General features: G+C 42.5%; 1 long non-coding RNA gene across 1 annotated transcript; it reads left to right on the top strand.

The window, feature by feature from the left end:
• The first annotated feature begins 15,189 nt into the window (after nucleotides 1-15,189).
• On the top strand, nucleotides 15,190-16,833 carry LOC123134191 (uncharacterized). Its single transcript, XR_006465560.1, has 3 exons — nucleotides 15,190-15,797; nucleotides 16,050-16,180; nucleotides 16,430-16,833. It is a non-coding gene; the product is annotated as an uncharacterized lncRNA (long non-coding RNA).
• The last annotated feature ends 511 nt before the right edge of the window (nucleotides 16,834-17,344 follow it).

Raw genomic sequence — 17,344 nt, 5'->3', positions numbered from 1 at the left:
CTAAGAAGTTGAAATTAAAATAACAGAGAAGTTCGAAGGATATAAAAAACTCATATTTGTTGCAAGAAGTTCACGTGCACCTCCGTGCATGGTTCAGAATTTATATTGCGGGATGCCCGACCTCCAATTACATGTTTGAAAATTTTAAAAAATGGTGTCTAACCTTCAATTGTGTGTAATTTGACGTATGCATACAAATGTGACAGAAGTTCATAGTGAAAACAACGAGAAGTTCAAGTACTGCAAGGAATGCTTTTCAGGTGGGAATAAAATTATAGAAAAATAAAAGCTTAAAAGGTTTGTTGAGTTCAAGTGCTCTATTCGGGGAAGTTAAAAAATTCTTGCGAGAGAGGTTCACCTTGTATTTTCATGTTCAAAAACACAAAAAAGAAATTGTTTTATTGTGTTTTAAAATAATTCTCTCAATCCACAAAGAAGTTCAGTATATTATTTGGGACCAATTTGATTTCAAAAATAAAAAAATCAAATTATAAAAATGGAAAAGTTCATGTACTACATGGTGTGTGCTTAAATATGAGAAAAATGAAATGAAAGGCAAGGTCCAGATTTTTTGTTGTTATAAGTTAAACTCCTCGGTCGGAGAAAGTTCAAAAATTATTGTGAGAGAGGTTTGTACAAAAGGAATATCATTTGTGTAACACTGGCGAATGGATGAGAAAATTACAAACAAAAATACGCCATAGAAGTTCAACGTGAAAACAACAGGAAGTTCAACTACTACACTGAATGAATTTGAGATGAAAAACTTTTAAAACCGTCACGAGTATGAAAAAATGATCAACACGAGAAAGTTGCGTGTTTACAACAGCTTTCCATCGGTATATCACTTTGCTCAATTCCGGTGAGTGGATGCAGAGCTGCGAGCAAAAAAAGCCCATGAAAAATAGAGTGAAGTTCAAGTAGACATGCCAAGAAGTTCAAGTTCTTCATACGGTGCATTTTCAAAGAACCTATTTCGCGATAAAGGCAGAAAGCATGAACTCGCCGTTTTCAAAATTACTTGAAAACGGCTAGGAATCAGAGAAAGCCATCAACAAGTAAAAGTTTCGCATTTTCCGTAGATTTTCAACGCTATATTATTTGCCCCATTATGATAAAGTTTGTAGAAATTATGGCGAAAATACGTTTTTTGCCATTTTCAAAATTGACTTAAAATCGTAAATAATTGGGAGAAACAATATTCTAAATTACTCTTAAACCTTTCAAAATTACGTTTGTGGAACTTGGACCGTTTTCTAAATTACTCTTAACCTTTCAAAATTAAAAAACAAATTCAACATGAAAAATTAGCGCATTTTCATAAACTTTCCAACGCCATATCATTTGCCTCAATTGAATTAGCTGTTTGGAAATGCCAACAAAAATACGAAGTCAGTTGTTCTGTTTGCCAAATTCTGTGTTTTTCCAAATTACTCTTTAACCATAGGTAGTTAGAGAAAACTTTAAACATGTGGAAGGAGCGTTTTTGCAGCAGCTTTCCAACGCCATATTGTTTGCCTCATTCCGATAAACGGTTTAGAAATGCGATCGAAAATATAATTCATGTTTTTTGTACGAAGAAAAAACGGTTTTCAAAACTGCTCTTAAACCACTTACATTTTGTCAAAATTTTAACTTGGGTCATGATACTCGTGTCTATAGCTTTCCAATGGTATATCACAAGCCTCATTTGGGCAATGTTGGCGGAAGTTCAACCTAGCATAGGGGAAAGTTCAAGTCGAACAACTCAGGCAGTAAAGTTGCAAAAGGCGCAAGTTCATCACAACCCGAGAGCAAAATCCGCCAATGAGCGAGATTCCTATTGAAAACGGGCATTTAGTTGCTAAAAGCCATTTCTAGATTACACTTAGATCACATAGAACATGACTGACTAGAATAATTCACGCGGGGAGACACAGTTGCGAAGATAGCCCGAAGGTCGGGTTCCTACAAACGGAAGTTCAGGCTGTGCAACTCAGGAAGTTCTAGTTGTGATCAGAATATTATTCTGATCCCGTGAGTGTAACAAATATAACACACACACACACACACACACACACACACACACAGATATAGTACATGAACAAATACAACAAAAACTATGGGCTCATATGCAATTTTTTCATGTAACTTGCTTTGAAATATCTTAGATATAGTACATGAACATATTTTCTGATAACACTTCTGCACTGCACGCTCTAAGCAAGTGCACGTCATTCTTTGAACCAAGTGTGCTGCAGTACTCACATAAGTGAACTTCTTGTCGGAAAAAACTGCACGCGTAGTTTTTTGGGTACTGTTTTCGCTCTAGTTTCTTAACCGTTTATCGGAATGAGGCGTGTAATATACCATTGAAAAGCTATGGATTAGGCGCAACATTGATATGTGGAACACTATTCGAGATTCCACACGGTTTAAGAGCAGTTTTGAAAATGGTGCGGCCCATGACGAGTGGTAGCGAGCGTTTTTTCGCGACTTCTTCTAAACCGCTCATCGGAACGAAGCAAATGATATACCGTTGGAAAGATATCATTGAGGCGCATCTTTTTCATATCTATTTTTTTTCTCTAGTTCTTTACGGTTTAAGAGCAGTTTCAAATTTACTAAATCATGGAATTCTGTTTTTCAATTTTTTTTAAATTTGCGGTACTGTTTTTGCTCCAGTTTTCTAACCGCTTGTTGAAATGAGGCATGTGATATGCCGTTGGAAAGCTACCGACAAGGAGGAACTTTCATCTGTTGAAATGGTATTGAGATTCCTTACGGTTTTTAGTTAATTTTGAAAATCGTGCAGCTGACGACGAGATGCGACCGTTTTTTGCGAAATTTTTACAAACCGTTGGTTGGAATGATTCAAATTACGCGTCGTTGGAAAGATATCAACGAGACGCGACCTTTTCATGTAGAACACTCTCTCTACTTCCTTACGGTTTAAGAGCAGTTTTGATTGTACAGAAAAACGGACACTGTTTTTCGCGAGACCAAAATCGTCATGTGTACTGCATCGAACAGAAGAACGCACCGCTTCAAATTGAAAACCGCACTGCAACAGACACTCAAGTGAACTTCATGATTTCTTTTTGCCGGACGTAGACTTTATCGCACAAGTTTTTGTTGTCTTTTTTTCAACTTTTTTTTGAACGAGAGTGGACCGCAACACTCCCGAAATGAACCGCAACAATAGCAAAAGTGAACCTGATTAGTTTTTGTTGTCTTTTTTTCATACTTACTAATTTTTTACCCGTGTTGACCAAGCGAGTGGACCACAAGGACTGAGCGAGTGAACTACATCTAATATAGAAGTGAGCTTCATTTTGAGATCTTTTTGGTTTTGTGTTTACCAAGTGGACAACAGAGGAGTTTTATAGCATACAAAATCTGCACTCTCCACCAGCCAAATCATGGTAATGAAATGTAGTTTTTACAATGAACTAATGATGTGCACTTTTCAACAACAACAAAATTAAGTAATGGGGCATCCAATAGAACTGCTTCCAACTGAAAAGGCACTGCATCAGACGGTCGATGAGTGAACCGCATCAGATAGAAAACCTCACTGCTTCTGACTGAAAACCGCACTGTATTAGATAGTTAAGTGAACTCCATGATTTCTTTCGTCGGATGTAAATATTTCTCAGGCGATTTTTGTGAGTTTTTGTTGTCTTTTCGAAGAAAAAGATGTGAACGAGAGTGTGCCGCAGAGATGAGGCAAGTGAACCGCGGCATATTATATATCAAAGTGAACCGCATTACTATCTTTTTTGTTTCCCTAAAATTTTAGCACCCTCATGTTGGGCACAAGTGAACAACATCACTCTAAAAAATGAACCACATCCGAGGATCAAACGCACTATAGGTGTTGATGTAGTTGACTAAATTTTAATACACACGAAACAAATTGCACTTCATACAGGGAATAATGAAACATCATTCTTTTTACACAAAAAGTACACACGAGACACACCAAATTCAGCATAAGACACCTGTTTTTCTTCGTCACACGATGAGCTAGTGCACTGCAAGCCCATGTTTCTGAACCGCACAAGGTGCCTCTCAACTCCATCGTTGATGCTAGTGAACTGCTATGTGTTATTTCTTTTTTCCTCTTTCTACAAAGTACTACAAAAGGTTTTATACCAAACTACATCCACGAATAATGCACTGTTATTCAGCAAACTCCAGTTTTGTATTCTTTTTACAAAATGAACTCCAGAATTATTAAAATGAACTTCAGTTTCAATTCACATTTTTCTCCCAAACAATCCAAGCGTAGTGCATTCACCCCAATACTCTGGAGTCTCAATACTCTGCATGATCGCACACGCTACACTGCACAAACAAAACACAAAAATTACACGGACTGCACCCATAATTAGCTCTCAAATAGGCATTCAGTACTTTCACATCAACAAGTACGTATAAGAGAACCCAATTAATCGACTGAGAAGTGATATTCACCTGGGGATACCTCCTGCGCGCTTGGTAGGTCATGTTGGGCAGCGCCTTCTCCATCATCTTGATCAATGCCGGGCCGCCGTCGTTGCCCTCCACCAGCCTCCAGAGGTTCACCAGGTCATCCTTCCCCACCACCAGCTCCTCGTTCGCTATCTCCGATGACCTGCCAAGGCGAAGTAGCAGCAGCAGGTTCGATCACTCCGCTTTCACCAAATCCCCACTAAAGAACACACGTGTTTGACCACAGCAACAACTCCCCAAACCAATAAGAACTAGGCAGGCATTTCACCGAACATCTCGCGTGCCTACTAGGCAACGTACCCTTGCAGGGAAGCCTCATCGTCCTCTTGCTCTTGCCGCTGCCGCTGCTACTGCCGCGCGCCGGCGAGGTAGTCGAGAGGGGCGCAGATGCGGGCGGGGAGCTGGGCCCTCCAGAAGTCGAGTGATGCAAACTGCGGTGAGTCGGCGGGGACGACAACGCCGGCGGCCCAGCCGAGCAGGAGGCCGATGAGGGCCGCCGCCCAGAGCGGCCCCGCGAGCAGCGCCATCTTGTAGGCCGTGTCCCACGCCATCGGCTGCTCCAGCACCCTCGCCATCGCCGACACCACGTACCCCATTGGCGCCGCAGCCGGGGTGGGGCAAAGGGGGGGCTCACCTAGGACCGTAGGAGGAGTCACAGCAGAGGGTGGCCGCGCCGATGGTGGATCCGATTGGTGGAGAAGCTCGCTGGGTGGGAGCATGGGGGAGGCACGAGATCGAGCGGGGGCGGTGTCGGTCGCGCCCATCAGCGGCAAGTCATGGCCGCCCCCACCTCGATCTGGACTGATCTGTCATTAGGGGGAGGCGGCACCCCCTCCTGGATCCGAGGCAGGGAGGTGACTGTGGTGGATGCGGTGGTGGTGGCGAGGAAAGCGCCGGCGGTCGGATGTAGTTGGGGGCGCGGCGGCGGCGCTGACATAAGGTGGAACAGGGTGGGTGACGAGGCGACGGCCTGAGTGCTGCCTCCGACTTATGCGGGGCAGAGCGCTGGAGATATGGTGGCATGGAAGGTAGTAGTAGGGGTTGTGCGTGGCGGTCAGCACGGCGGTCCGATGGCAAAGAAGAAGGTGGGAAGGAGAAGGAGTAGTCGGGTGGCCTGGGGTGGTGCAGGGCAACGAGCATTGGCCGGGGTCGAGTTGACCGGGGGAAAGAAGTAGGATAAGGTGGGAATTGGTGGTGGGTGTTGGTGGTGGGTGTTGGTGGTTCTGATGCGCTTCTATTGACTTATGCGGGATAGATGGACAGTGCTGAAAGTGTTAGCAGAATAAGATGGTGTTATCAGAATAAGAGTCTTAAGGGGTGTTATCATAACAGACCCAGCCTATATATATTCTGCTAACACCCGACGATGACACACACGAAAACCAACCCCACCGGCCCACCCCACCCACCACTCTTTATTCTCCACCTTCTTCCCCCGATCCGCTCCACCTTCCTCCCCCGATCCACAAACCCACCTGCCACACCTTCCCCCAACCCCCTCATGCCACGACCCCAGCCAACAAACAGGCTCCGCGCGCCGCGGATCCCCCGGTGGCCCACCCCCCACCCACCAGAAACTGCGATCGACTGTCATCGCCCCACCACATCCCGCTCCGCCGCCCGCCAAAGTTCCCGCCCCGCCGTGGTGCACCATCCCACCGCACCTCGCCCCGCCGCGACCCAATATCCCAGCATTGCTGCACCCCCGCCCCGACCACCTTTCCCGCGAGCGCCGCCCCAGCCACCCCCACCTCCAACGCACACAACACCGGCTGGATCCGGCCGGCAACCATGTTGTATTTCCCCGATGAGTAACTCCCACATCCACATCGCCGCGCTACCATGGGAGTGGAGGTAATGATGGTGCTCAGGGGGCAGATCCCGCAGGTTCACCTTCTCTCTTCGTGGAGCTCGAGCGCAACAGGGCCGGCGACAGCTACCTTCTGTCCTCCTCCCCATCTTGCTTGGGATCCCATGCTAGGAAGGTCAATGGCCGGTCGCCGGTCTCCTTCCCCTCCTGCAGGTCACCGCCGCAGCCCATGCCTCCTGCGATGGTCGGGGGCGGCGCTGGTCCTGGCGCCGCTGCCTCAGGTCATGGTCGCTCTGCCGGGGCAGCCGTTTGGAGGCTTGGGGCAGAATTTCTCTTGCAGTCCACACAGAGGACGCACGCGGGGCAATCGCTGACTATGTGCAACTCACTATTTTTTTCCTTTAGTTCTTTGCGTATGAAAATGGACCAATTCGATAGTTTTTGACTTTCTATGTTTCCGTTTTTGTCGTCCGTTGCAGCTCGGTTGTGCGCGTGCAGTCCACCCATCTCCTCCACTGCATCCCCAGAGGTGGGGGCCTCACAGTCCACATCGACAGCAGATGAGGCTCCAGCCAGCAGGTTTTTCAGATTTTTTTTTGTCGTGGCCGGCGAGAGAACCGTGCGGCTTGAAGTTCTCATCGGTTGCCTTGCAGTTCTTTCGGCACTGACGCGCGCCAATAATGTGTGTTTTCGGTATATTTGCATTGTTCATGCAGTGCACATGTGCACCTTCCGTAGTGCGCTAGACTAGTTCATGCAGTGCAGAACGGTCACCTATTAAAAATTACGGGGAAACGTATGCATACACCTACTCGTCTAGTGTAGAACACATGAATGGAAAAAAGAAAAGAAAAACTTCCCAGCTGTGTAGAACACTCTATTTTTCTTTGTAAAATTTTTCTTTGTAAAAAGCAGTGCGCTTGTGAACCGAAGAAGTACATTTTTCAAAATTATTGTAGTTCATTGTTAAAAAGTTGTGGTTCCCTTATTGCCGTGCACACGAAAGTAAAATTGCATTGGGAGTTGTAGTGCACTTCGTTGTCGCGTACACATGATGATTTTCAGTCTGTTTAATGTAGTGCGGTTTCTGTCTGAAGCAGTGCACTCATCTGTTTGATACAATGCACTTCGTTCGTCGCGTACGAATGACAATTTTCGGTCTCTTAGATGCAGTGCGTTTTCAGTCTGAAGCAGTGCACTCATCTGTCTGATGCAGTGCATTTCGTTCGTCGCGTACGCATGACAATTTTTAGTCTGTCAGATGCAGTGCGGTTTTCAGTCTGAAGCAGTGCACTCATTTGTCTGATGCAGTGCAGGACGATTTGGATGTTGCAAAAAACATAGTGTCCGCATTTTTGTAAAATCAAAACTGCACTTAAACCATAAGGAATTATCGGAAGTGTTCTACATGAAAAAGTTACGCCTCATCGATATCTTTCCAACGAAATATAATTTGAATCATTTCGACCAGCGGTTTGCAAAAATTTCGCGAAAAACAGCCGCTGCCTCCCGTCGTCAGCCACACGATTTTCAAAATTAACTAAAAACCGTAAGGAATCTGAAAAATACTCCAATGTATGAAAGTTGTGCCTTGTCCGTAGCTTTCCAACGGCGTATCATACTCCTTGTTTCGGCAAACGGTTCAAAAACTAGAGATAAAACAGTATCGAAAATTGAAAAATTTCAAAAAAAACGTAATTCCGCGATTTAGTAAATTTGAAACTATTCTTAAACTGTAACGAATTAGAAAAAATAATAGATATGAAAAAGATGCGCCTCGATGATATCTTTCCAACGGTGTATCATTTGCTTTATTCCGACGAGCGGTTTAGAAAAAAATTGCGAAAATACGCTTGCTGCCACTCGTCATTCGTCGCACCATTTTTGAAAGTGCTCTTAAACGGCGAGGAATCTTGAAAAGTGTTCAACATGGCAAAGTTGCGCCTAATACATAGCTTTCCCACGGTATATTATACGCTTCGTTCCGATAAACGGTTAAAAAATTAGAGTAAAAACAGTACCAAAAAACACTTTGTGCAGTTTTTTACGACATGAAGTTCACTAGTGTGTATTGCAGTGCCCTTGCTACAGAAAGTGCAGTGCACTTGCGTTGAGCGTGCAGTGCGGAAGTGTTATCAGAATAGTTATTCTACTAATATTAGCAGAATAGACCGGCTATATATATATATATATATATATATATATATATATATATATATATATATACTGATCACGGGATCAGAATAATATTCTGATCACAACATGAACTTCCCGAGTAACGCGCCTGACCTTCCCCGAGTACTAGGTTGAACTTCAGCTAAAAAGTGTCCAAATGGGGCTTGCGATATACCGTTGGAAAGCTATGGACACCAATATCATGATCCAAGTTAAATTTTTGGCAAAATGTAAGTGGTTTAAAAGCAGTTTTGAAAACCGTTTTTTTTCATACAAAAAACGTGAATCGTATTTTCGATCACATTTCTAAACCGTTTATCGGAATGAGGTAAATAATATAGCGTTGGAAAGCTGCTACAAAACCGCTCCTTCGACATGTTGAAAGTTTTCTCTAAATCCCTATGGATAAAGAATAATTTTGAAAATCGTAAAATTTCGCAAACCGAACAGCCGAGTTTGTATTTTCAATGTAATTTCTAAATGGCTACTCCATTTGAGGCAAATGATATGGCATTGGAAAGCTTGTGCAAATGCGCTACTTTTTCATGTTAAAAGTTTTTTCTAATTAGGAATGGTTTAAAAGTAATTCAGAAAACGGTATAAGTTCCACCGAGTTCGTATTTTCGAGCTAATTTTTTAACCGTACGTCCGAATGCAACAAATGACACGGTGTTGGAAAGTTTGAGCAAATGCGAAACTTTTTTGTAAATATTATTTCTCCTAAATCCTTACAGTTTTAAGTCAAATTGGAAATTGAATAAAAACGTATTTTTGGCATAATTTGTACATACTTTATCGGAATGGGGCAAATAATATACCGCTGAAAAGCTACGGAAAATGCGAAACTTTTTCGTGTTGATGGTTTTCTCTGATTTCTAGCCGTTTTCGGGTAATTGTGAAAATGGCGAGATTATTCGTTCTACCTTTATCGCGAAACTAATTCTTCGAAAATGCACCGCGTGAAGAACCTGAACTTCTCGGCACGTGTACTTGAACTTTACTCTGTTTTCACGTGCTTTTTTTCTCGTATATCTCTATCCACTGCTCCTAGCTCTCCATCCACTCACGGGGATTGAACAAGTGATATACCGATGGAAAGCTGCTGTAAACACGCAACTTTCCCGTGTTGATCATTTTTCATACTCGCAATGATTTTAAAAGTTTTTCATCTGAAATTCATTCAGCGTAGTAGTTGAACTTCATGCTATTTTCACGTTGAACTTCTGTGACGTATTTTTTTTGTACACGCGCCTGAACTTCCCTCTATACGAACCCGACCTTCGGGCTATCTTTGCAACCGTGGCTTCCCCCGCGAATTATTTTGGTTAGTAGTGTTCTATATGATGTTACTGTAATCTAGAAACGTTTTTTAGCAACTAAATACTGGTTTTAAATAGAAATCTCGCTCGATGGCGGATTTTGCTCTCGGGGGTTGTGATCAAATTGCTTTTTTGCAAATTTACTGCCTGAGTTGTTCGACCTGAACTTCCCCTGGTGCTAGGTTGAACTTCCGTCAATATTGCCCAAATGAGGCTTGCGATATACCGTTGGAAAGCTATGGACACCAGTATCATGACCCAACTTCAAAATTTGGCAAAATTTAAGTAGTTTAAGAGCAGTTTTGAAAATCATTTTTTCTTCATACAAAAAACGTGAATCGTATTTTCGATCGCATTTCTAAACCGTTTATCGGAATGAGGCAAATAATATGGCGTTGGAAAGCTGCTGTAAAACCACTCCTTCCACATGCTGAAAGTTTTTTCTAATTCCCCATGATTAAAGAGTAATGTGGAAACTCGTAAAATTTCGCAAACCGAACAACCGAGTTCGTATTTTCGATGCCATTTCTAAACGCCTAATCCAATTGAGACAACTGATATGGTGTTGGAAAGCTTATGAAGATGCGCTTCTTTCTCATGTTGAAAGTTTTTTCTAGTTTTGAATGGTTTAAGAGTAATTTACAAAACGGTACAAGTCCTACCAAGTTTGTATTTTCGATCTATTTTTTTAATCATACGCCCAAATGTAGCAAATGATATGGCCTTGGAAAGCCTGAACAAATGCAAAACTTTTTGGTATATATTGTTTCTCCAAATTTGTTACGGTTTTACGTTGATTTTGAAAATGGCTAAAAATGTATTTTCGCCGTAATTTTTACAAACTTCATCGGAACGGGGCAAATAATATACTGTTGAAAAGCTACAAAAAATGCGAAACTTTTTTATGTTGATGATTTTCTTTGAATACCATCCATTTTCAAGTAATATCAGAAATGGCGAGATCACTCGTTCTGCCTTTATCGCAAATTAGATTCATCGAAAATGCATCGCGTGAAGTACTTGAACTTCTGTGATAGTTCTGCTTGAACTTCACTCTGTTTTTCACGTGCTTTTTTTCGCTCGTAAATCTCTATCCACTGTTCGTCGCTCTCCATCCACTCACCGGAATTAAGCAAGTGATATACCGATGGAAAGCTGCTGTAAACACGCAACTTTCCCGTGTAGATCATTTTTTTCATACTCGCGACGATTTTAAAAGTTTTACATCTGAAATTTATTCAGTGTAGTAGTTGAACTTCCTGTTGTTTTCACGTTCAACTTCTGTGACGTATTTTCATTTCTAATTTTCTCATAAATTCATTAATGTTATACAAATGATATTCCTTTTGTACAAACATCTCTCGCAATATTTTTTTTAACTTTCTCCGACCGAGTACTTGAACTTATAACAACAAAAAAATTAGACCTTGCCTTTTAATTCATTTTTCTCATATTAAACACACACCATGTGGTACATGAACTTTCTCCATTTTTATAATTTGAATTTTTATTTTCTTTTTGAAATCAAATGCTCGCAAATAATAATTGAACTTCTTCGTGGATTAAGAGAATTATTTTAAAACACAAAAAAACAATTTCTTTTTTGTGTTTTCGGACATTGAAATACAAGGTGAACCTCTCTCGCGAGAATTTTTGAACTTCCCCGGACAGAGCACTTGAACTTCTGTGAACAAACCTTTTAAGCTTTTATTTCTCTATACGTTTATTCTCACCTGAAATGCATTCCTTGTAGTACTTGAACTTCTCGCTGTTTTCACTATGAACTTCTGTCAAATTTTTGTGTATACGTCGAATTACACAAAATTAAAGGTCGAACGTCATTTCTTGCCATTTTAAAACATGTAATTGGAGGTCGAACGTCGTGTAATATAAATTCTGAACCATGCACGGAGGTGCACGTGAACTTCTTGCAACAAATCTGAGTTTTTTATGTACTTCGAACTTCTATGTTATTTCAAATTGAACTTCTTAGTCTTATTCTTAGAAAAAAAATATGTTTTTAAATAAGCATCAAACATTTTTTTTATTTGAACCTCATACTTTTATTTTTCCTAGAAATGGAAAGAATTTGAGTTTTTCGTAAACATCAAACTACTCCTTTATTTAGTTTGAACTTCTTAATTTTATTCTTTAGTAATGAAGAAAACCTATGTTTTTTATAAATATTGAACTTCTCTTATTTTATAATTTGGACTTCTTGGTTTATTAGCATCAAAATATCCTAGTTTGTCATAAATATTGGAACCCCTCCACATTCTTTTTCTAATTAAATTTTCTAAACTTTCTGTTGTTATTTTAATTTGAGCTTCCGTTGTGGAAACTTCTTGAATAAGAGGAACTTTTTGATTTTTCCCTGTCTGTGCACTTGAACTTCTAGCAACAAAAATTTTGGACTTTGCCTTTTTACTCCTATTTTCTCATATGAAACACACACCATGCAGTACGTGAACTTCCGTCTGTTGTCAATTTGAACTTCTCTCTATTTCAATTTAGTAACGAAAAAAATCTGAGCTTTTATAGACATCGAACCGGTCTAACTGTTTTTTCAACTTCTTTGTGTGCGTTTTAGAAATGTGAAAAATGGAGTTTTGCTAGAAACATTGAACTTCTTCGTTATTTCGAATAGACCTTATCGTTATTATTCTTCTGTAACAAAAAACTGAGTTTTTCAAATAAATATCAAACGCTCTGCTTTTAAAAGTTGAACTTCTTTGGTTTTATTATTTAGTAAAGAGAGAAAACTGAGTTTTTAATATGCATTGAACTACTCTATTTTTAAAAATCAAACTTCGTGGTTTTAATCTTTAGTATTGGGGAAAATCTAAGATTTTTATAAACATCAAACAACTTTATTTTTTAATTAGGACATTTGTTGTTATTCATTTGTATAGGGGAAAGTCCTTGTTATGTAATAAACATCAAACGACTCACTTTTTAAAATTAGAACTTCCAGATCTTAAAAAAATAGGGGCAAATCTATGTTTTACAAACTTTTTAAACTGCTCAGTTTTTTAGTTTGACCTTCTTGGTTTTGGAATAAACATTTTCAACTTCTATGTTATTCAAATTTGAACTTCTCCAATTTTTTAGTAAAATGTAGAGACACCATTTTTATAAACTTTTCGAAAATGCACAAAATGACATTGGTTTTTTTGTTTTTTAACATGTAAATCTGAGGTTTTAATAAACTTCGAACTTATGTGCTACTTTAATTTAAACTTCATATTTAAAAAAAAGTCAAGTAGAGAGTTCTTTTTGATTTTTAAAGAAACATCAAATTTGACAGATTTTTTTAATTTGAATTTCATGATTGATTCTTTAATAACAAGGGATATCTGAGTTTTCTAATAACGGTCAAAAATATTTTTTTTAATAGAACCACTTCATTATTTTAGTTTGAACTTCTAGCTTTTTTAAAAGCACGAAAAAGCTATTTTAAATGTTTTTTAGTTGTTCCTTTATTTTGATTTTAAACTTTTTTTATTCTTTAGTAACGAGCAAAAAATGTGAGTTTTTTTATATACTTCGAATTTCTTTGTTATTTAAATTTGAGTTTCTTAATGTTATTCTTAGAAAAGAAATTAATCGGTTTCTAAATAATTTTTTCATTGCGTTTTTTCGTGCCTTAGCATCAATATATTTTGAATAGAACCACAAATTTCCCCCCAAAAAAAAATAGAACCACAGACACACCGGAGCATGCATGCAACACACGCGCGCGCGCACGTACACACACCAGAGCGCACATAAATGAAAAAAATACAAAGCGCACACATGAGCTCGCAACACACACGAGAACACACGAACCCCCACACTGTGAGCGCACACACACAGGAGACATCACAATCAGCATGCACGCACCAAACACACTAATCTTTTTAGTAATATAAAATACTAGTACTTCGTAACGCTCTTTCTTGAATTTGAACTTTCATGGAACTCTTCTTTTTGAACTTCTCAATATCATCATATAACCTCGATGCCAGCATGTTCGACTGAATGAACATTTAGTTATCTGCACTCTGAAGCCTGAAGTTTACTACTCTAGTTTCTAGAGCAACCTCTGTCATTCGATTATCTGAACTCTAGCAAAAGCTATTTAACTCCATCCCAAATTGCAAATGAGGAAGCAAGCACTTCATGTAGCAGTAGCAGGGAGGCAAAGCTTCATGGTCTGTTACAGGATTTGGCACACGACATGGGGCTAAGTTGGAACAAAAATGGAGCAGGTACACAAACTGGACGGGGGGAACAGTACAGGTGAACTTCACACATCCAAATCACTTAGAGAACAATACAGAACTGGGAAGGGTGGACGAATTGGTGTTTTGATTTGGATACATTTTCAGGACAGGGGAAGGAACCAACTGGAGACATCAAACAAGGTCACCTGCCACAAGCATGGCGCCTTGAAGCGGAGCAAGTTGCGAGGTGCGACGCGCGCTCACATAGGCAAAGTTGGACGGCCTGAGATGATGAAGTTGTACGGCCTGGATGCTATGGCGCCGGCTGCAGGTTGTGGCGCCGGGGCAAGAAATTCCAGCGATCTCACGGCCCCTACCATGGCGTCTATCACACGTAGAGGAAGACGGAAGGAGATGGGGGAGTCCGGCGCTCAGTGGCTGGGGCAGGGCCGTGGCCAGGGGTGGTGGAGGGGACCACAAAAGGCCGGTAGGTGGTGCCGCGGCCCACGCTGGTGGGTGTTGCCGTCGTGCGCGGCAACGCGTGGGGGGCGATGGCGCTGGGATCTGGAGAGGAGTTGCGGCGGCGTTTCTGGTTGGTAGCGGAGGTGTGTCGCGGCGGCGCGCGATGGCTGGGTCTCGCCGGCGGACAAAGCTCGTCCGCAGTTGTGGCCGCGTCGGGTGGATGGTGGTGACGGGGAGCGGGGTGGATGGCGGCGGCGAGTGGGGTGGATGGCGGCGACGAGCGGGATGGATGGCGGCTACGGCGAGTGGGATGGATGGCGGCGATGGCGATCCCGGTGGACGGCGGAGGTGGCCGGGAAGCGGGCACGGTGCGGCAGCCGAGCAGAGAGGCGCAGGGCGGGAGCTCCCTGGCGATGGGATCGGGGAGGTTGGGGACGAGCGGTGGTGGGTTGGGATTTCTTCTCTGCGGGTTCAGGAGCTCGGGAACATCCTCGTCGCCACCTATATATATAGGCCTACTGTGATCCAAATAACTATTCTAATACCATGATTATAATAGTGTTGTCCTATTATAATCTCAGATTAGAATAACTATTTGAATCATGACACGACCTAAGGCCGGACCGGATGCTCCCGAACTCCCGAACCAGGCAGCGATAAACAAAAGAAAAAAAAGCCCACCCACCTCCCCCAATCCCGATCCACCATCTACCCCGATCCAGATCCCCCACCTCCCTCCCACACCTCCTGCCCCAAAACGGCAATGCGCCCGCCACCCCGCCCCCAACCGGCGGCGGCGCCACCACCGGCCGACATCACCCCCCTCTTCCCGAGATCCTCTTCGATGCCACTACACTACCGGCCAACCTCGCGCGTCGCCACCCGCTGCAAACCTCGCCGCCGCGGCCTCTTACTGAATACAACCGGCGGAGCTCGCCACGGCAACCACCGCGTTGTTCCTCTCGTCGCCGCCCTAGAGAGGAACCTCCCAAACATGCGCCACGGTGGAGCTCGCCTGCCCCAGTGCCTCTTCTTCACGCATGCCCTTCTTCCTCGCCGGAGCTGATGTGGGCCGCCGCATCACCCCGCTGGCCGGGATCCCCCTCCCCTGCCCCCGCGCCGTCTTGGCCGACCACACTGACCTTCTCATGAGGGCCACCTTGACCTTCCTGGAATATGGTTCATCCATGGAGTGGCCGCTCCCGCCCATCCATCTCCGGCGAGGTGCGCCATCCCCTCCTTCAGTGCCCCCTTCGGGTGAAGCTCCATGCCACCACCATCATCACGGCATTCCAGCCACTAGCACGCACATGTTGTTCTCCTCGTGACGACCAACTTGAACTTCCTGAGGTAGTTCCCCTTTTTGCTTTTTTATAATTAATCTAGGTCTTGGGGCGGTAGGATCTTGATTTCTTTTTTGCTTGGCTCATTGCTTGAAAGATTAGTCGTATTAGTGAGAAAATAAGGGCCTTTTGCATTGGTTTATTCAGTTTTCACTTTGCGAGAAAGAGCTTTGTTTTCTCTCGTATCTAAATTTTTAGATGCTACTATTAGGTGTACTATTAGTACTCTTGTTTATCATTGCTAGCTATGTGCTTTCAGGAACTCTCCGGGAATTAAACTCTCTGCTTTTGTCACAACTCTCGGCCTTGTTGTCTCCTTTGCCTGTTCTCTGCTTTACAGCGTCTCAATAGCCATGGAGAAACCTGAAGATGCAGTTGGAGAAAACGAAGGTACATGCTTGTTGAACTAATTTATAGCATACAAATCTGAATGATGTGTGTTTATATTCGCTTGCTAGTGTCTTGTAGTTGACCCAGGCAAATGCCACAATCTGAGGCTTGCTTGCTTGCTTTTTCTGTTTTATATCTCCTATCTTATCAATGAATATACAAAAACAGTTTGTGTTGTCAGAAAAAAAGGCACTTCTCAATTTGAGATGGTTGCGCCCTCCAGAAAATTTAACTTCATGCCATTTGCAGCACAACAATAACGATGACAAAGGCCAGAACGTACAGGCAGCGCTCCGACGAGAGGTCGTGCTTGCCGCCAGCCTCCTTTGCATAAAGAGTAAGGCTTGATGTTTAATAAAAAAGAGTAAGGCATTTACACTTTTCTTCAGGAAGACATTTGTAAGTCAAAAAACATGAACTTTTCTTCAACAATGATGTAATGATTGAGAACAAAGTTCTGCTATGCCTGAGAATATATGAAGTACGTGGCTGGTGTTTATGCAAATTTTAGTCAAAAAAGAATTTTTTGATGATATGCATGTAGTTGTTGTTCGGTACTAAAATTCATATTGTATTTGTGCTACCGAATTGAACATTTGTATTTATGCAAAGATACTTTTGTTGTCCCTACTGCTGAATCACCCCCCCCCCCCCCCCCCCCCCGCGTCCCATCCCCTACCTCTGCCGCCACCGCCAGTTGCCCCCAGCACCGGTGCCGAAGGCCGCCCTGCAGGAAATCCCTTCCCCGGTCGATGTTGTCTGTGCCTCCCACGATCCCGTCAACAGAGGTCCCTTGTGCGGGCTCCCGTCGTCGATCCCTGTCCCCCGTCCTGCAGAACTGAGAGAACCGGCAAGGATGACAAAGATCTCATGAGGCATGCATTGGAGCAGTTCAATTTCTGTAGTGTGGGTGTGAGTTATTGTGTGAGCCAAAAAAAATTACTTCAACTGTTGTGTATTTATATAAAAACGTTGTTTGTAACAATTTGTTGTGTTTATTAAAAATACAAAAGTTCACCATGTGAAACTTGCGCAGTTCAATTTGTACTAAAAAGATAGAAAATAAAACAACAGTAAATTCACAAATCATGGAAAAAAGATGATTGTGTTATTTTCGATGTTTGCCCATATGGCCAATTTAAATGCAGAAGCTTAGACATTTTT

Source organism: Triticum aestivum, chromosome 6B (genome assembly GCF_018294505.1).
Source record: "Triticum aestivum cultivar Chinese Spring chromosome 6B, IWGSC CS RefSeq v2.1, whole genome shotgun sequence".
NCBI lineage: Eukaryota > Viridiplantae > Streptophyta > Magnoliopsida > Poales > Poaceae > Triticum > Triticum aestivum.
The sequence above is the reverse complement of the archived record's forward strand: the minus strand, read 5'-3'. Positions and strand labels throughout refer to the sequence as shown.